Genomic DNA, 21,426 nt, shown 5'->3' with positions numbered 1-21,426 from the left:
CGCTCATCAGAGGCGGACCTGCTGGTGATCTCTGGCCCCAAAGCGATCCGGCTGGCCTCTACAAGAACCAGGGCTTTTATAGCCCTGGCCCCTACCTGGTGGAACAGGCTCCCAGGTGAGATCAGGGCCCTGCGAGACTTACAGAGTTTCCACAGGGTCTGCAAAACGGACTTGTTCCGCCAGGCATTTGGCCAGCAAGGATAATATCGACATAAGAACATAAGAACAAGCCAGCTGGATCAGACCAGAGTCCATCTAGTCCAGCACTCTGCTACTCGCAGTGGCCCACCAGGCGCCTTTGGGAGCTCACAGGCAGGAGGTGAAAGCAATGGCCTTCTGCGGCTGTTGCTCCCAAGCACCTGGTCTGCTAAGGCATTTGCAACCTCAGATCAAGGAGGATCAAGATTGGTAGCCATAGATCGACTTCTCCTCCATAAATCTGTCCAAGCCCCTTTTAAAGCTATCCAGGTTAGTGGCCATCACCACCTCCTGTGGCAACATATTCCAAACACCAATCACACGTTGCGTGAAGAAGTGTTTCCTTTTATTAGTCCTTCCCCCCAGCTTTTTCAATGAATGCCCCCTGGTTCTAGTATTGTGAGAAAGAGAGAAAAATTTCTCTCTGTCAACATTTTCTACCCCATGCATAACTTTATAGACTTCAATCATATCCCCCCTCAGACGTCTCCTCTCCAAACTAAAGAGCCCCAAACGCTGCAGCCCCTCCTCATAAGGAAGCTGCTCCAATCCTTCAATCATCCTTGTTGCCCTTCTCTGCACTTTTTCTATCTCTTCGCTGTCCTTTTTGAGATGTGGCGACCAGAACTGAACACACTACTCCAAGTGCGGTCGCACCACGGCTTTATATAAGGGCATGACAATCCTTGCAGTTTTATTATCAACTCCTTTCCTAATTATCCCCAGCATAGAGTTTGCAATCTCACCATATAATATACATCTGGCCTCCCAAGGGTATAAGTAAGGGGGAGGGGTGGGAGTTTTAAAGCTGTTTGTAACATTTTTATGGTTCTTATTTATTGAGTATTGATTGTTTGTTGTTTTTAATTTTTATAACTTACGTCGGACACCGCCCTTTGGGGGAGGGCAGTATACAAATTAAATAAAAATAAACAAATAAATAAATATTTAAATACCTGGAGATTTGGGGGGGTCGAGTATGTGGAGGGTAGGGTTTAGGGAGGGGACGTAGGAGGTTAAGAGCTTGTGTATCTGATTGGGAGGAACCGGGTTTGATTCCCAGCTCTGCCGCCTGAGCTGTGGAGGCTTATCTGGGGGATTCAGATTAGCCTGTGCACTCCCACACACGCCAGCTGGGTGACCTCGGGCTAGTCACAGTTTCTCGGCGCTCTCTCAGCCCCACCTACCTCACAGGGTGTTTGTTGTGAGGGGGGGGGAAGGGCAAGGAGATTGTCAGCCCCTTTGAGTCTCCTGCAGGAGAGAAAGGAGGGATATAAATCCAAACTCTTCTTCTTCTTCTTCTTTAGCCAAACATTTCCTCTGTGCCCCACCCTCGGGACATGGCTTTGAGTCCCGCCGTTCATACTGCCGTTCGCTCCGGCTTAAGGTTACAACCGGCTAATGGCTGCACGGGCTTTAAGAGTCCCAGGAGTCAGAGACGACCAAAGGATCTTGGCACTAATGGAAATTTCAGAGGGCACGGAGGTAGCGGAAGAGAGAGAATGCAGATGGGGGTGGGGGGAGAGGAAGAGGCAGTGAAATTAAATAGCAGAATGAAATCGGGACGTGCGAAACGAGAAGGGAAGCCGCTCTTAAGCTCCTATCACTGTCTATAAATCGTGGTGCTGAACAATACTGTGTGCCTGAGAAAATGGATGAAGAACTGAGAGGTGCCATCTTGACAGAGTTAAGCTTTTCTAGGTTTGTTGAAGGCAGCGTGGTAGTTCTGTTTAAGAGTGCAGTGACTTCTTTCTCAATCCATAGGGTCATTAGGCGGAAAAATCCGTCTCTGCCGGCCTCCGTCTGCTAAACGGGGGAAATAAAAGCCTGGCTCACCTTGCAGGGGTGTTGTGGGGATTGCGTGGATAATGTAGTTGACGTTCTTTGAACACTGAAAGCACTTGCGAAATGATTAGGCTTCGAAGTGATACCGGTCTGGGACAACAGCCCTTCGGATTGGGCACAGCCGTGATGAATGTAAACCGGTTTTAGGCATGCGTTGCTGTCAGCTGAGGCTATTGTGTGAGAAATATGAAGCCGTTTTTTCCTGAGTCAGATTGGCAGCAGTCTTCTAGGTCTCAAGAAAAGAAAGAAGGCCTGCTCAAGTCGCCTACTTGAGAACTAACTGGAGACGGCAGCGGTGGAAGGCGAGACGTCCTCTGCACAGAATTCACTCTCTGCCACAGAACCATGGTGCCTCACTGGCTGACTTGGGACTTAGGGCAGGGATCCCCAACATTTTTATGCCCAGGGCCCTTTTATCATTCTTACACAGGATGGTTGCTGTAGGAAGCAGAGTGTCAGAACCTCCATGAACCAAACAATTGAAACAGTTGCGCTGAACAATGATTTCTTTATTGTAGGTCAGATAAGTTCTGTACACGGAACTTTGCTGAAATATTCCGCACAAGACATGGAGCCGTGCATACAGAGGATGCCCAAGTACAGGGAGAAAAAGAGTAAATTAAAAATACATTCGGAAAGAGTAGCAAGAGAGAATGCAACCAGCATTGGAGTAAAAGGGCACCCCCGAGCCGCAGCCCCCCTCCCCTGGGCTCCCGGAGCTGCAGCCAGCAGCACAGCTTCTGGTGTAGTGGCTAAGAGCAGGTGCATTCTGATCTGGAGGAACCGGGTTTGATTCCCAGCTCTGCCACCTGAGCTGTGGAGGCTTATCTGGGGAATTCAGATTAGCCTGTGCACTCCCACACACGCCAGCTGGGTGACCTTGGGCTAGTCACAGCTTTTCGGAGCTCTCTCAGCCTCACCCACCTCACAGGGTGTTTGTTGTGAGGGGGGAAGGGCAAGGAGATTGTCAGCCCCTTTGAGTCTCCTGCAGGAGAGAAAGGGGGGATATAAATCCAAACTCCTCTTCTTCTTCTTCTTCCCTGTGGGGAGAGCAGAAGAAAATGGCGTCATCTGTCCTCCAAGAGGTGCTTTTATAAGCACTGAGGCCAGGGGCGTGGCTCAGTGGCCACACCCCGTCCCCGGCCTCAATGCTTATAAAAGCACCTCCCAGAGGACAGATGACGGCATTTTCTTCTGCTCTCCCCAGAGGGGAAGGCAGAAGCCAGGCTGCCGGCTCCCAGGCTCCTGGGAGCCATGGGGAGGGGGGGTTGGTGGGGGTGGCATCCTCGGCCCCACCCACATTGATGATGTGGGCAGGGCCAAGGGAGCCTGAAAGATCCACCAGAAGCAGCAGGGACTGTCACTGCAGCGCAAATTAGATCTTGGCCAGACCTAGTCATGTGAGGGGCCAATTTTGCGTCCCCCACATGACCAGATTAGTGGCATCTGGGGACGGATTACCCCCCTGTCCCCGGGCAGATACGCCACTGACAACCAGCACTGGAGTCCAGGTTGCTAGGTCTCCATGTGCCTTTCTCCCAAAGCTGATCCCTCGGTGGAAGAGGGCAACCATCCCAGATAGAAGAAGTGTACCGTTCTTTGGTCAAGGGTATACAATAGCTCTTTTTCTCGTACATTTGTGTAATTTTCTCCCCCGCTTAGCCTTCCTGATCTTCATGCCTGCCTACTCCTTCTCTTCCCCTCCCCTTTCCATCTTTCAGTTTCAAAGATCTGATGAGACTACTTCACAAGATCGTAGCTGCCATTTTAGGTTGCCTGGGCAACCACAATAATCATCCGTGGTTTGCCTATGGTTGCCTGGACAATCCAGAATGGCAGCCAAAATCTCACGAGGTAGCCTTATGATAACTCAGCACTTGTACTATTTTATGTTTGTTTTCTTCTTCCTTTTTTATTTTTTAAAAAAACTCGTCTCAATTTGTAGGAAAAAATCTCCCTCTTTTGTACACAGTCCCATTGTGTAGATTTTTTGATCTGCAGTCTGGAGCCAAGTTCGTATTTAGATAAATAGATGCCGTGCATTTGACAGGATTCTCAAAGCAGTTCGCCCTTCAGCCCGTGGGCCTCCTTGCCCTCATACCACGTGCCAGTCTGGGGAGGAAGATACCCTGAACATGGAGGCTGGTATGATCTGTGCCCTTTCCTAGTCATGGATGGTAAGGCAGAGAAGATGCCATTACTAATTTCTATGAAGCCATTTCCTACTCTCACTGCCCTCTTTTTCCTCTAAGACATTCTCACCCCACAAAGGTTTTCTGGTCTCTCTACCATTCAGGGAAGATGAAACAAACAAGACTCTGTCTTGCCTTTTTATGACAGATAGGATTTCCTTCTCATGTTAGAACGGAGTGAATACTGATCACAGATAATCCCTGGCCTTGATTTATTGCATGTCAGGAGAATCTCTTAATACGCTGCTAGATCTTATTTCCCCCCCCCCCCCTTCCTTTTAAAAGAGCTTTGTGCGTGTGAAGGAATGTTTCCCGCTGGAACAGAAGCGAAAGGAGCAGTCTCATTGTGCTGATTCTAGTAGGTTTTCCTTTCATATATTTTGTTTTCTGGTGTATATAGTTACAACGTCTATAGTGTAGAAAGCTCAAATAAACTGCAACGGCTTCTAATGTTTGGCAGAGTCTGGTACTTCCTGTTCCAAAGGTTCACAAAGAATCCATCTTTCCAATTAACTCTTTCAGTTTTTCATCTCTAACATTCATATAACCTTTTAAAAATTATAGTTATTTATAGTGTACCCCACTTCCCCCCCCTCCAAGACCCCCAAAGCGATTGACCACAGCATTTCCCCCTGTTAATTTTCACAACAACCCTGTAAAGTAGGTTTGGCCGAGAAGACTGGCTCCAAATCATCTAACAGGCTTACAGGGCAGTGTGTGGGTTTGAACTGGGGGTCTCCTCGATTCTAACTTTATACTATACAACACTGCCTGGCTCTGGCATGTAATTTATATATATATACCTATAAACTCGTGTATAAGCCGAAGCATCTAATTTTACTACCAAAACCTGGGGAAAGGTATTGACTCGCGTATAAGCCGAAGGTGGGAAGCCGGGAGGCAGAGGGAGCTCCTTATTTGGGCAGTAACTCCCCCTGACGTCATTGCCCAAATAAGGAGCTCCCTCCACCTCTTGGCTGCCTGGGCTTCCTCAAACCCAGCCTGGAGGTGGAGGGAGCTCCTTATTTGGGCAATGACGTCAGGGGGAGTCACTGCCCAAATAAGGAGCTCCCTCCGTGCTGGGCTTCCTCAAACCCAGCAGCAGGTGGAGGGAGCTCCTTATTTGGGCAATGACGTCAGGGGGAGTCATTGCCCAAAAATAAGGAGCTCCCTCTGCCTCCCAGGGTTTGAGGAAGCCCAGCCAGCCAGGGTTCGCGGAGGAGGGCAGCAACAAGCAGCTTGTGCAGCCGCAGGGAGGTCGTCCCGGCCACGCCCCCAGCCTCGGCAGAGGCCTGAAGAGCCGGCTGGTAAGCATGACTCGTGTATAAGCCAAGGGGGCATTTTTCAGCCTTAAAACAGGGCTGAAAAACTCGCCTTATACGCGAGTATATACAGTAATCTATATATATAAAAAGCTAACCGTGTATTTGTTAGTGATAGTATAACTCAGTAACTGCTGGGCCAATTCCTCTGAAAATTCCCAGCCACTGTAGTCAGCCAGGAGAGAGTGTTTTTAGATGTTCACATACCTGAAATTTCACACCTGGCCCAGGTAAAATGCCTTTTTTTTTTTTTTTTTTTTTTTAAGTTTCTTTTTTTTTTCTGGCTCCATGAGGTGATGAGAAGGACCATGCAGCTGCCACTGCTTGTGTAAGGTTCACCCTTAGAATGTTCATGCAGCTTAGAATGTTCGCTCAGATGGCCAGATATGAGCAGTGCAAACAGTACATAGGCAGTAACTGGAGTGGAAGTCAAACACACACACACACATACACACGAGGGAGAGGGAAGGAAGGCGGAGGGAGGCGGAGGGGTGGCATGCAAGGGAAGAGAAGTGAGGGAGGGAAGAGAGTGAGGGGCAACATGCAAGAGATTGATTTGCTGCTACTGTTCCTTTCCAATTTCACCACAATAAGCCACAGCAACGCATGGCCGGGCCCCGCTAGTTTATAATATATATATATATGTTCTGTTTGATACAATGCAGCTTTTGGCAACCTCTATCAATAATTAGATGACATTCAAGTGCAAAGCCCCATTTATTGTGAGGGCATCTGAAGTGTTAATGTCTGATAAATGAGACAAGGGGCCAAGTTCTGAAGCTAATTGACTCATTAAAAATTAACAAATTGCAAGGACCAGATAGTGTATTCCCAAGAGAACTCAAATGTGAAACCGTTCATCTTCTAGCAAAATGTACAGCTGAAATCTGCCACCTTACTGGAGCTGGTATAAAATCTGCGATCAAAGGCCACGAATGTCTTGTCAGGTGATGTTCTTTCCTAGGTAAACGTGCAGGAAGCATTATTCGGATTTAGGATTATGAACAAGTTCTTGAAAAAGTTTTTGATGATGGCCCTCAAACACAGCCATATGGGAAAAGAGGAATCTACGCTCAGAGACTGGTCACGGGTTCAAAATGTGGAAGCAGCTTAGGGGAGGTATTAGGAGCTTTCAGGTGAGTGGAGAAAGGTGTTTTGAACTCTCTCCAATCTGGGCAGCTTGAATCAAATCTCAGCATGTTTTTTAAAAAGGCAAAAAAAAGCAGTATTTTACCCAGGGATCAGTACCCAAAAATGGGGGCTGATTGATTGATTACCAAGCACAGTTAAGGTTATGGGATAACACAAATTCTTTTACAGCCTATATTTTTGTAGCCCACTCTTTAAAAATTATTTTTGTTGCCATCCCAAAGCGGAAAAGAAATATAAAATATTATAATGATACTGGCAAGTCCACATGTAAACATGCACATGAGATTTCCAAATATCTAAAAATATGTCCATACACAATTGTCACCTGTGTGCTTGATGTTCGACTCTTGATCAGGTGGTAAAGTCCTCATGGTCGATTAGATTACGAAAGGTGGGTGTTTATCTCTCCTGTATTGTATCATCTGGAGCTCACCACCAGAGACTCTCAGGGCAACTCTTGATATACCATAAAAACAAGTTCCTAAAAGTGATGTTTATTTATGCGTAAAAAACTCCAAAAGCCCTGATAAGAAACACTGTCGCCCACAGAGATCCGAAACGGAGCACAGCTAGAATTGAGTCCAATAGCATCCTTAGAGATCAACAATATTTTTGGGTATGAGCTTTCAAGAGTTAAAGCTCCCTTCCAGGCGGAGAGGAACCAAGTCTCGCAGATCCATAGGGTGCTACTGGACCAGATTCTCCCCATTCTGCTGCAGACAAACATGGCGACCCTCTAAAATGAAACGTGGTAGTGTAGTGAACATAAGAACATAACATAAGAACAAGCCAGCTGGATCAGACCAGAGTCCATCTAGTCCAGCTCTCTGCTACTCGCAGTGACCCACCAGGTGCCTTTGGGAGCTCACCTGCAGGAGGTGAAAGCAATGGCCTTCTGCTGCTGCTGCTCCCGAGCACCTGGACTGTTAAGGCATTTGCAATCTCAGATCAAAGAGGATCAAGATTGGTAGCCATAGTGCTTAAGAGCTGGTGGATTCTAATCCGGAGAACCGGGTTTGATTCCCCATTCCTCCACCTGAGTGGCAGAGGCTTATCTGGTGAACCAGATGTGTTTCCGCACCCCTACATTGCTCCTGGGTGACCTTGGGTGAGTTACAGTTCTCTCTGAACTCTCTCAGCCCCACTTATCTCTGGAGGTGTCACCAGTTGGCAGGGGAGAGGAGGGAAAAGGAGCTTGTAAAGCAGCAGTGGGGGGATCCAAAATTTTACATGCTTAATTTCCTGCCCCATAGTGGTAGGGGTCAAAACAGTGGCGTATTGCGCCAATGGGGCTGGGTGGGGGGGCAGTGGCAGGCATTCCAGCCGGGCCATTAATAATTTCTCTGTTACTGTAAAAACTCTTACTGTAAAAAGTTCCTAATTTCAGCTGAGTACTCGTCCATAATTTAAACTCATATATGGAATCCTCGTCTGCCAACAGAAACAACCTAACTATCACCTCCTAATTGACTGCCTGTCAAATGCAATACTTTCAAATATCTTAAAGTTTGTTTCCTGATCAAAAGAAGGATACTTTCCTTAAACAAAAGAGACTGCAAAGCGGCAGGCTGGCAGGAGGGAATTATCCAGTTTTTCCACACAGCCTCTCTAACCAGCCATAGGAAACAACAGGACTTTGTGATTTTGGACCTAGCTGTGGCATTTCTAGCGGAAAAGCAGACCCAATTAAAAGCTTTTAAAATAATTAGTAGTAGCCACTCTGAGGAGCTGGTGAGAACCTGCTGGATCCCACCTCTGTATGCAACCATTTTGAGTCTCCTTACAGGAGAGAAAGGTGGGGTATAAATCCAAACTCTTCCTCTTCTTCTTCTTCTTTCCACTACATATGGAAATACCCGTTGCTTTCTCTGTCCTACTCCTCTTGTTGAGTTGAACTATTCCCTTCCCCGATTCACTCTTCGCCTCTCTCGTTTCGGGTTTGTCGTTTAAACTCTAATGGAGACACGCTGGTTCTCAATCCACTTCAACCACTCACTTAGTGGCCTGCCCGCTGTGGAGAATATAATGGGAATCCGTGTTTGAAAATCAATGTCTGTGTCAGTGAAATGGTCTCCCTTGGGGAGGGTGGGGAGAGTGGCAGCATGGTTTTACTGGCGTTTGCTAAAAGGGGCCCTCCCCACAATTTCTGCCTGTCTCTCACCCTCCCCATTTCCTTTTATGAGTTCCCAGTAATGGGACAGAAGTTTTGAAATTAGCATTTCTTTTTTTATTTCCAGCCACCTACCCCATGACGTAGTCCAATTAGAAATTGATTACCTCCACGGTCCCACAATTCCAAGCTGTCAAAAGAAAATATATTCTTCCCACACAGCCCCTCAAAGTTCCCACTGCATATATCCTCTCCTCTAGAGCAGGGGAGATTATTCAAACTATGGCCCTCCAGATTGTTCGTAATACAGAAAATTCCCATCAGCCCGCAGCATAGCAGCCCATTTTAGGGCTGATGGGAATGTAGCCAGCCTATAAGGGCCATAATTTGAACCCTATCTAATAATTATAACACCAAATTATTTCCCAAATCCAGTTGAATGAAATCAGCAATGGGGTGTCTATAGTTTTAAAACTGACTTCCTCAACGTTCAGAGGTCATATTCGAGGACAGTGGTGGCGAACCTTTGGCACTCCAGATGCTATGGACTACAATTCCCATCAGCCCCTGCCAGCATGGCCAATTGGCCATGCTGGAAGGGGCTGCTGGGAATTGTAGTCCATAACATCTGGAGTGCTAAAGGTTCGCCACCACGGTTCTAGGAAAACTAGAAGAAACAAAAACCAACACACTCATATATGAGCAGTAGGAGCGTATCGCCCAGGGGGACAAATGAGGTCAAATGTCCCCGGGCTGCAGCTATTTAGTCATGTGGGGGGGGCCCAGAAAACTGCGGCCCACATCCGCTGTGTGGCACGGACCATTGCTGTGTTCAGATTTGTGTGTTGGTGTGACATCGTGATGGTGACTTTGTGATGACCTGGCGCAAAAAAAATGTTGTTTGGTCGTGGTAGGGGAGACCGGTCACTCATACTGGGGTGGGGCGCAGTAAATACGCCTCTTATGAGCAGATTCATTTAATTGCCTCCCATTTTCTGGCCTGAAAGAGAGACCAGTGGTGGTGATGTGTTTTTTTGTCAGATTGTACATTAATTTTATAGTATATTTGAAAAAGAATATGTGGTTGGTGTCACATGTATAATAAATGTGATGATGTTTTGAGGTAGGTGTTCTGTATTGTGAAGCATTTTTGAGGTAACTGCCTGAGGTGGTGGATTCAGGGAGCTGCTATGAGCAGCGGATTGGAAAGGCATCACCCATGAATTTCAATGCAGGTTGCTTAAGAATACATCCCAGGGAATTGCCTCATATTACATCACTGGAGATGGAAACATAAGCTGGTTTTTGGCCTCAGATGCCAACACAACTTGGGTCTTGTGTGCGGTCTGATGGCACATGATTCCATATCTATTCGGAAGATCCAGTGGACACCATCTTGAATTCCACAATGGGGAAAAAGGTGGGATGTAAATAGGTATTGTTAGAACTCAGTGGAACTATGGAGATTTCTAGATTGGTTTTCTCATATGGGAACTGTAGCCAGTGTTCATACCAGCATGGCACTCCCCCTTTGGGGGCTGGCCAGGATGATGATGAGGATGATGATGAGGATGATGGTGATGATGATGATGAGGAGGAGGAGGAGAAGGAGAAGGAGAAGGAGAAGGAGAAGGAGAAGAAGAAGAAGAAGAAGAAGAAGAAGAAGAAGAAGAAGAAGAAGAAGAAGAAGAAGAAGAAGAAGAAGAAGAAGAAGAAGAAGAAGAAGAAGAAGAAGAAGAAGAAGAAGAAGAAGAAGAAGAAGAAGAAGAAGAAGAAGAAGAAAGGCGGCAGTGGCGACAGCAACAGCAACAAGGGAACGGGAGGAGTTTGGATTTATATCCCCCTTTTCTCTCAAAGGGCCTTACAATCTCCTTTCCCTCCCACCCCCAACAAATACCCTGTGAGGTGGGTGGGGTTGAGAGAGCTCTGACGAACTATGGCTAGCCCAAGGTCACCCAGCTGGCATGTCTTACAGTGCACAAGCTAATCTGGTTCACCAGATAAGCCTCCACAGCTCAAGTGGCAGAGCGGGGAATCAAGCCCAGTTCTTCAGATTAGAGTGCACTTGCTCTTGACCACTACAGCACGCCGACTTTAATAGCCTGTATGGTTGACTCCTCTGGAAAGCCAGCCGAGATGTTTCCATAGCTGCATTGATCCCTAGCATCACAGTAGCGACTGTTAGCGGCAAATGTCATTCGCCTTCCCAGTCGCCAGGGAGGCGTCTTTACTGAGGCTTTGCAATGTGTACATTTAAATAATTGATTGAGTAATTGATTCAATGTGAATGGCTACAGGGTTTAGGGCAGGGTGACGGCTTTTGAACCTACAGCCAGCTTCGACTGTGAGGAAATAAACACAGGCTAGAAAGTGACTCATATCGCCTCCAGGTACTTACGGCAATGGAATCAAAACAGACAATGCTAACCTACTTCTTTACTTAATGGCGGTAGAGACAGTTTACTCTACGAGTGGATATTGGTTGTCTAGGTCAGTGGTGGGATCCACGAAATTTTAGTAACAGAGTTCCCATAGAGGGAGTGGGATTCAAACTGTGGCATAAGCGCCAATAGGGCTGGGGGGGCATGACAGGGGCATGACCGGGCATTCTGGGGGCGTGGTCGGGCATTCTGGGGGCGGGGCATTCCTGGGAGGGGCTGTAGCAGGGCGCCTTGCAGCTGCACCCGGTCATGGGCAGGAAGCGAAGATATGCGCGAGGCGCGGAAGGCTGCACTGCGCCCGGTGCACCTCCTGCTAGACTGCTTCAAGTTCCTGCTGCGCTACTGCTACAGGAGGAGGAGGCGTAACTAGGGCAAAATCATGTAGCCAAAATCGCAATTAGTCAGCCCCTCTGGCACACACAAATAACAGTAGTAACCTACTCCTGGGAACCTGTGAGAACCTGCTGGATCCCACCTCTGGTTGTGGGTATGACAGCTTTAAGAGGGAATTAGACAGATCGATGGAGGATAGGTCAATCAGGATGCTGGACCAGATAGACCTCTGGTCCGGCAGGGTTCTTCTTCTATTCTTATGCTGAGGGGGTGTTGAACGGTCAAATTGGGGCAGAGAGCCCAAGGCGTGCCAAACAGGGTGCTCTTAGGGAGCAGACAGTGTGTCCTCTGACAGGGAAGCTGCCCCTCACAGCTGATGGAATCCGGTTGGGTTGGGTTAGCAGAACTAGTGGGAATTCAACATTTAGCATTTCGGCACCTTGCATGGAACATGGCTGTTTGTTTGTTTGTTTGTTTGTTTGTTTGTTTGTTTGTTTGTTTGTTTGTTAAATTTCTATACCACCCGATCCCCGAAGAGCTCCGGGCGGTGTACAACATAAAATTCAAACAATATTGAACAAGGAGCAAATCATACAACACAATAAACAATCACATTAGCTCCATCCAATTAATAATCAATAAAACATTCTAAAACTTCATCTAAAACAGCTGTTAATAATTAAATAAGTAAATAAGCAAGAGCCGTCAAAAAAACCCCATTTAAAGCCTATCCCAAGAAGGAGGCAGGGGCCCCTCAGCATGAGGGGGCACCCCTGGTCTCAAGCATAAGAGCAGAGAGGGGCACCACATCAACAACTGGACACTCCAAAGGCCCGGTGGAACACCACGGTCTTACAGGCCCTGCGGAATTCACCAAGATCCCACAGGGCCCGGACAGCTGGAGGAAGGCTGTTCCACCAGGCGGCGAGACAGAGCTGTAAAGGTCCTAGCAGCCTGCATGGGAGCCAGCGCATCGATGAGGAGCGAGGGACCCTGCCAAATTGGCCTCTGCTGAGCAGCAGAACCGAGTAGGACATAGGGTATCACGGTCCAAGGTCACGAGGAGTCCCAGACACGTAATACCTTTAAGGTCAAAACCCACACCTTGAAAATGATTCGGAATTCAACCGGAATTAGCATGGCCTGGTAGCAACACAGGCTGAATAATATGCTCGGAAGGCGCCCCCTGTGAACAAGCGTGCCGCTGCATGTTGGTTGATGAGGGGGATCCTCACAGTACATTGTGGAGAAAGTGAGTCAGATCTGCTATCTTTACACGGAGCCTTTGGCCTCTGAAGAATGCTGCACTGGATATTACACCACATAACTTCAGCCTATTTAAAATATAACTCTTAGGGCCAGATCAGGTGAGATACTGGGAATTCCACGTATTTTCTTTTTTGTTTGTTAAAGTATGTGCCGAAGTCCGCTTTTCGTCAAGGTGACCGAAAACTGATCCACCAGGAAAATACCCAAAATGCAACAATTGAACAAACCAACAAAAATGGTCAGAAGAACCAGATTTCGGGCTGGATAAAAGAGAGATGAGCCGTGAACCGGATAACCCCAGGCAAGGAGGAGGAGGAGGAGGAGTAGTTTGGATTTATATCCCCCTTTCTCTCTGCAGGAGACTCAAAGGGCTGACAATCTCCTTGCCCTTCCCCTACAACAAACTACCCTGTGAGGTAGGTGGGGCTGAAGGAGCTCGAAGCGGTGACTGGCAAGGTCACCCAGTTGGCATGTGTGGGAGTGTACAGGCTAATCTGAATTCCCCAGATAAGCCTCCACAGCTCGAAGCTGACAGGCGGGGAATCAAACCCGGTTCCTCCAGATTAGATACACGAGCTCTTAACCTCCTGCACCACTGCTGCTCCTGAAAAACCTATGCGATTGCCCTAAGTCAACTGTGAGTTGGCATAAAATTTGGATGAACTTTTTCCTCATAATATCCTTGTAAGGTGAACGCAGTGACCATCTGTTGACCGACATGGCCGAGTGGGAATTTGAGTCCAAGGCCCTCGAACAATACTGGTTGTGTCAAAACGTGGCTACTTATTCTGCCGGCACCGTAGCGTGCTTTTCTGCCTTTTCCCCAGTGGCGAATTTGAGACTCCTGCGTGTGAAGAGAGCTTTTGTGCTTAATCCCGCCCAGAAATCATTAAGGGTTAATGTTAAATATCGATCAGTGATGTGCGTAGGCATAAACTAGCAACGCCAGCCTCACGTATTGGCTTGTATTAATGTCCCTTTTTCCGATCTTGACAGAAACTTGTGGTATATGGAGGGGAGGGTGGAGAGGAAACCTAGCAGACGCATCAATTTTTATACTTCGGCATCGTATAGGAAGCTGATGAATCACCCCATGCAAAGGAAGTGAAGATTTTTTAAAAAACTGTACTGTCCATGTTTCTTTCAGAGTGTAGCCATGTTGTTCTGCAGTAGAAGAGCGAGATTCAAATCCAGGAGAACCTTAAAGACCAACCCAGTTTTTGGAATATAAGCTTTTGAGAATCAAAGTTTCCTTCACCACAGGCCCGTATTTTGTTGGACTTCTTAACTTAATATTTAGCAGAGTAGCAGAAGAAGAGACCATTAGACAGTTGCTGGTTTTATATAAATGTTTACTTTCTGTTAGGGAGGGTTTGCATGGAAGAAAAATAAAGAACAGCTTTCTATACTAAAACTAACTTGGTTACATAGCTCGACACCATGTGATCCCACACGGTGCGTACCTAGCAAGGCATCCGTTTTTCCTCGTGTGGTTCAAACAAAGAAACATACTTTATACCTTCTGTCTACGTGACTAGTCTCACATAGGCAATGCTGGGGTTAGCTGACCAATAGCTTAATCAATGGACTGGCTATAAAACTCTGACCTCAGTAGCTAATTAGCATGCACACAGTTAACCCCTTCATGTCTGAATTGTGACAGACACTTGCAAATACTAACATATTTATGTGGATTATATGTGAATGTGGGTGGGTGGAAGGGAAGGGAAGAAGGTTACGATGTGGAGCGGTCCAATGTTGTTTTTGTTATAGGTTGGTAGTTTGATTGTAATTTTCAATTTTGCAAGCTGTCTCAAGATCTTTATGTAGGGCTGGGTATAAGTTCCAAAAATAAATAAGTACGTACGTACGTACATACATACATACATACATACATACATACATACATACATACATACATACATACATACATACAGTCAGTGGTGGGATCCAAAAATTTTAGTAACAGGTTCCCATGGTGGTGGGATTCAAAATGTGGCGTAGCGCCAGTGGGGCTGGGCGGGGCACGATGGGGGTGTGACCAGGCATTCCTGGGTAGGCATTCCTGGAGCAGAGACTGCTTGGCGGGCGCCCGGCTGGAGTCCTTAGTGAGAAAACAAATGCACACACAGGCGCCAGGCTGCCGCATGCAGCTGATGCACCCTGCTGAACTGCTTCAAGTTCTGCACACTACTGCGGAGGAGAGGAGGAGGCGTGGCTAAAAGCAAAAAATCAGCGGTGGCAAAATCACCAATTAGTAACCCCCTCTCGGCACACACAAATAATTAGTAACCTACTCTCGGGAACCTGTGAGAACCTGCTGGATCCCACCTCTGCATGCATACATAAAATGTCGGCAGGGGGAGGGGTTTGGAAGGTAGGATCCAGGAAGGTAGGATTCTGGTGGAAGGTAGAAGAAGGTTCTAGAAACTCTCTTCCCAGTGCCCCTCAAACGCCGGGACCAGGCCTGACCAATCTCTTGGAAAACTGTTCCCCATTTATTGGACAACAGATTATTAATATATTTTTTTAAATAGCAATCTTCAGAAAATAAGGGTTCACAAAAATAGGGAATGGCAGGTGCCTGGAAACGTCATTTCTGAAATAGTTCCCGTGGTGACATGTACAGACATAGGGTTGCCAGCTATGGGCTGGGATATACCCAGATATTTTTAGGGTGGAACCTGAGGGGGGCGGGGTTGGGGAAGGGGCCTCAACGGCGTATAATGCCATAGAGTCCATCTTCCAAAGCTGTCATTTTCTCTAGATCTCTTATCTCCTTTGTCCAAGAGATCTCCAGTTACCCACTGGACCTTAGCAATCCTATGCAGCACGTGTGATCGGAAACAGAAGCGAGTGTGGTTTTTTACTTGAGAGTCCTTGTTGACTAATATATAAATGCACACTGATTGATTGACTGATTAATCAATTATACCTCACAAGATCAATCGGCTAGGATTTCTTGAACTGGGTAACGGATCTTCCCGAAGAGCCTTTAGGATTACGGAAATGAGTTCCTCCCCTGAATAGCTTACCAATTAAGACCTTTGAGGCCACACGAGAGAAAGATAGGCCATATCTTTACTGCTTTTGAATTACAATGTGAATGTTGCTGTATATATTTATTCTGTCATTTTGCTGCAAAGAATCCCGAAAGCTTGCACTAGAATACATTTTGTCAGCCTTTAAAGCGTCTAGGAACTTCTGTTTAATTTTCTAGTGTTGCACTTTGTTTAGAGTGCAGGACTCTGATCTGGGAGGACCAAATTCAAATTCTCATTGGGTCACCGTAGGCTTGCTGCTCTCTCTCTCTCTCTCTCTCTTAGCCTGATCTACCTCTTAGCCTGATCTACCTCGCAGGGTTATTATGGGTGTAACATGTGGTAGAACCATACATATTACCCTGAGCTTCTTGAAGGAAAGGTGGGATAAAAATAGATGGAAATGTGTAGATAGATAAGCAAGCGTCTGGCGGTTCATGAATAAAACAGACCTCCCTGTTATATGATTGAATTAGCATTCCCAGATGGATGATTCTCAACATGAGTTTCAAACCACAATTGAACTTCAACATGCCGTTAAAAATTACTTTCTTCTTTGTGAACATTAAACAACCCACTTCTGGGTTGAATAATCGCCTGTTTTACATATGTGCTCATGGCGCTTGATTTTTATATTTCATGGATACCATAATTTACAAATGATATCTAACTCGACGTGTGCCCCTCTTTTTTAAAGACATAATTCTCATTATCATTGAAGGTACTAAATGCAGCTGCGTACTGTACCCGTTTTTCTGATTTTGTTATTGGATTTTCCCACTCTTCGACTTCGTTTTTCCCAGCGTTTCTCTGGTGTCGTTTTTACGGATTTCCAGAAACAGACATTGTTGCATCATTGAAATGTGCAGCTAGGCTGTTTTTCAAGTTATTGTATACGTGCGTACACAAACGTACAGTGTCCGTATATAAGGAAGTGGTTGCCATTTGACATGCTACTTTGCTACAAGCGTACAGACGAGATGAGTGCACAACGTGGCAAAACCCAGGCCCCTTCCACACATGCAGAATAATGCACATTCAATTGTCTTTCACAATTGTTTGAAAGAGGATTTTAAAATTTATATAGATCCCTATTTTGTTATATGCTCGTTTATAAATTTGTATTTTTTAAAAGTATGTATTATTGTTATCTGAATGCCATTAAAGTTTTCAGTTCAATCAGCGTATGGACCCGGAGGGATGGGGGGATTTTGCTCCCCCCACATGACTAAATATTCGCAACCCGGGGACATTTGACCCCATATGTCCCCTTGGGCGGTACGCCCCTGCTGGAACATTTTCCCAATAGTTCCAGAATCAGTATTATCTTTTCCTAAAGTCTCAATGCTTAATGCAAGCAGGACGGGGTGCCGTTCAAGGATGCCCATTCAGACCACTCTAAATGTTAAGATGTGGTTCGTGGACTTTGTGCGAAATTATGTTTCCATAGTCCATTCTCCAGGCCTCACGCAGTGTTCTCTCAATAGCTTTGAAATGCTTTTAGCAAGCCATGCACTCCGAAGTTTTCCTGGCTTTCTCAGTGGGAGAGTGGCTGAGAACAGGCACCATACAGTTTGTAATCTAGTGAAGGGGCAATTTCTAGGGCTGCATGCTAAAGATTTCCTGGGATATGTTAGTAACCTCTGATTGTACTTTAGGCAAAATCCCTCTACTTATATGGCGTAGATCACAGGTGTCAAACTCGCAGCCCTCCAGATGTTATGGACTTCAGTTCCCATCATGCTGGCAACATGCTGGCAAGGGATGATGGGAACTGTAGTCCATAACATCTGGAGGGCCACGAGTTTGACACCTGTGGCGAAGATAAAGTAGTGTTGCCAGATTCCCCTGGTTACTAGCAGGGAATTAAGGGGTAAATTTTAGGCTTGGTCAATATCCTAGAAATTCAGTAAAATTCAGATTAGGATTTATCTGGGCATAAAATTATCTGTATGCCCGAATAAGACAAATAACATATTCATATGTATCCGAATATTCAGGTATACCTAAAAAATTTGGGTATTTTGTATTTTATATTTTTTGGTGTTTTTTGCATTTTGGCCTGCAGGGGGTTTATTTTTAAAGCTAGCAGCACCATAATTTCAGGGTATCATCCAGAGTGTTCTTGCATTGCAGAGGGACTTGTTGGCCCTTGGGGTCTCTGCCAACTCTATGATTCTAGGAGTGGTTTGTCTTCGCCTTCCTCTTCATGCCAACCCTGGTATTTTTTTGGTGGTCTCCCGTCCAAGTACTAGCCAGGACCAACCTTTCTTAGCTTCTAAGATCCAATGAGATCAGGCTCGCCTGGGTCATCAAAGACAGGGCATTGTACATTCTTCAATAAATTGATGTACCAGCGTTACTTAGAAGCATAAGAAAAATAATTGACATCAGTAAATGGGTGTAGTAGAGTCCGGTGCACTAAAGGCATATGACTAAGCGTTGCTGAGCAAAACAAGGCACTTGCTACAAGCTTTTCAATGCTGTCCTTTCCAAGGGACAGACTCACTAAACAACAAATCTTGCCCTCCCCGCGGGCCCTCCTAGGCAGTGACATCAGGACATTTCCCAGTGATGTCATTGGCCAGTGATGTCACTGTACAGAATCCCATTTCTCATTTAATGGAACGTGTGTTCTGGATGCGAGAGAGCCAGGGATGGAATGGGAAGCCAGAAGAGCTGTGGGGCCTATGTGGGTGTCTCCAGTCGGCCAAATAATACTCATGGGGCCATTTCAGGCCTGTAAAACAGCCCCGGGGGGGAGCCGAAACCCTTCCCATGTGCTCTGTGATGGAATCATAGAGTTGGAAGAGACCCCAAGGGCCATCAAGTTAAACCCTTTGCCATGCAGGAACACACAGTCCAAGCACTCCCGACATATGTTCATCCATCCTCTCTTTGGCTTCAAGAAGGAGACTCCTCACTCACCAAGGAGCAGTGAATTCCTGTCCGGGAACAGCCAGCCCTGACTGGCAGGAAGTTTTCCTGATGTTTGGAGTGGAATCTCTTTGCACCTTGAGTCCCGCTGACTCCGTGTCCCTAGTCTCTGAGGCAGCAGAAAATAAGCACTCCCTCTATGACGTGACATCCATGTTTGGCTCAAGCTGTCAGTCAGCATGGCCTCACGTTCTCTCTCTTTGGCGTTGAACCTTGTTTGGGTTGCTGTCCTCCAGACTGGTTGGCTTTCCATTTCCTTGATCCTGGGCAGGTGGGTTGAGGCATGCTCCCACTTCATAGCTGGGCTGGTGAGAAGTGCAGTGTTGAGTGAAACCGAGGTTTTAGAAGAGCCATGTGTGTGTGGCAGAGATGGTGCCTGGGGCAGGACAGAAGGCATCACTCAGTAAATTACCTTGGGGAACATGCGGTGGAAGCGGGGCTGAAGGCCGTCCTCCTGTATAGAACTGGCCCCGTCTCAGAGGCATGGCAGCTGGTGGACGAGAAAACACGGGAACAGGACTGTCCCTCCAAAAGCGGGCGTCTGGTCAACCTATTATCATAGCACTATCAAGTCACAGCTGACTAGCGACCCTGTAGGGTTTTCAAGAAGGAACATGTTATTTAAAGGTGGTTTGCCATTGTATGCTTCACATGTCTAATCCTGAGAAGTGCTTGGAAATTAAGCCCATCAAATTCTGACCAAATGGACCTTGCTTAGCTTCTGAGATCTCGGCTATCCAGGTCTGGGTTCAGAAAGGATGTTGAACTGGAACAAACCACTATTTTTTTAAAATAATTTTTTATTGTATCATTTGAATATTCCATGTTATATTAATACTCTTCTTCATTCGTTTTCAAACAATACATTTGCCCTTACCTCCTATTTTCTTCGTAGTTTTATCAAACAAACAGCAGTAAGTTCATTCTTTGTAATCTCTTCTCCCATATCTCCTCATTGACTCCAGCTTCTTTCATCCAGTCCGCGTATATTGTCTGTATCTTCAAAATTTCGCTCTGTTTACCTTGCCACAGTTTATTTTTTGTTATTATTTCGAAAATGTCCAGTGCCACTTGTTCCCAGATATATTCCAACCATTTCTGGATTGTCCATTTGTCTTTGCTTTCCAGCCTAAAGCTATTGTGGAATAAACCACCATAAATGATTGCCTTCTTGTTCTTCTGCAGACACTGTAAGGAACATTCCTGCTTCGACCCTGACCCCGGCTCTTCTCAGTGAACTGGTGGACAGCCACCGCCTGCTGCCGAGGAGCGAGGAAGTCATCAGCTCAGCGCCATCCAGCCAGCCCAGTCTCTTCGCATTGATTCACCCACCAACCATATCAGGACAGCCCTTTCCTGGCGCCCGCCAAGAACTATCTCTTCCTACACCAGTGCATGAGCAGGAAGTCAGAAACCAGGTAGGCTGCATTTATTTTAGCAAGGCGTTGGGAGGAAAAAGCTGTTTTGTAGAAGCTGGCTGTCTTAGAGACATGTCTCCTCCATTTATTTCTCATCCTGATTATTAGGAAAGAAGAACAGAACAAGAAGAACAAGAACAAGAGGGAGGGGAGGAGGGAGGGAGGAGGAGTTTGGATTTATATCTCCCTTTCTCTCCTATAGGAGACTAGAAGGGGCTTACAATCCTTTGCCTTCCCCCTCACAACAAACACTCTGTGAGGTAAGTGGGGCTGAGAGAGAGAGCTCGGAGGCTGTGGCTAGCTAAAGGGTGCAGCTGGTGTGGGGTACACAGGCCCCAATGCCAGTTTCCCCAGATAAGCCTCCACAACTCAGGCAGCAGAGCTGGGAATCAAACCCGGTTCCTCCAGATCAGAGTGCACCTTCTCTTAGCCACTACGCCACTGCTGCTCTTAAGATATATTATGTGATAGTAGACATAGTGCAGATTGATGTCAGTTCTGGTAGTGTGGTGTAGTGCTTGAAGGTGGCAAATACAATGCAGGAGAACTGAGTTTGATCCTGCTTCCTCCACATAGTGGCAGACGCTCTAGTGAACCCGGTTTGTTTCCTCTTCACCCAAAGAAACCTGCTGGGTGACCTTGGGGGAGTCATGGTTCTCTCAGAACTCTCTCAGCCCCCACCTACCTCACAAGGTGTTTGTTGTGGGGAGGGGAAAGGAAGGAGTTTGTCAGCCACTTTGAGTCTCCTTACAGGAGAAAAGGGTGGGAATTATAAATCCAAATTCTTCGTTTTTTATTGGAGTCTATAGTTGTAGGTAGACTTTCCTGGCTAAGCTGTGGGCTCAGGGCAGGGACATGGGGATCCATGATGTATAATGGCTTCTGTGTGTCACTTCCTGGAAAAAGAGCCAGGAAGTGATGTAGGGTCAGTTCTAAGGGTTATGAAACTCTATGGGACGGTCATAATTTCTGGCAATTCCTGCATTTCTCAGCGTCACTTCCAGAGAATACCTTGAAGGGTCATAGTAGTGCAGACAGCTCTCAGTTTTACTTCCCAATTGCCATGCAAGGGAAGTGGGCAAAGAGGGCTGCCAGTGAGAGACCCCCCCCCATAGTTGCGCTCTGTGTAGGTTTGCGGACAGTGGCACTGAGTTCTATCTAGTAGTCA

The 21,426-nt window shown here is 46.5% G+C and overlaps 1 pseudogene; it reads left to right on the top strand.

The window, feature by feature from the left end:
- LOC125431248 overlaps positions 1 to 21,426 on the top strand; it is a 196,203-nt pseudogene that overhangs the window by 155,361 nt on the left and 19,416 nt on the right.

The sequence above is a fragment of the Sphaerodactylus townsendi genome, linkage group LG04, assembly GCF_021028975.2.
Source record: "Sphaerodactylus townsendi isolate TG3544 linkage group LG04, MPM_Stown_v2.3, whole genome shotgun sequence".
In the NCBI taxonomy this organism is placed as follows: Eukaryota; Metazoa; Chordata; class Lepidosauria; order Squamata; family Sphaerodactylidae; genus Sphaerodactylus; species Sphaerodactylus townsendi.
The sequence above is the reverse complement of the archived record's forward strand: the minus strand, read 5'-3'. Positions and strand labels throughout refer to the sequence as shown.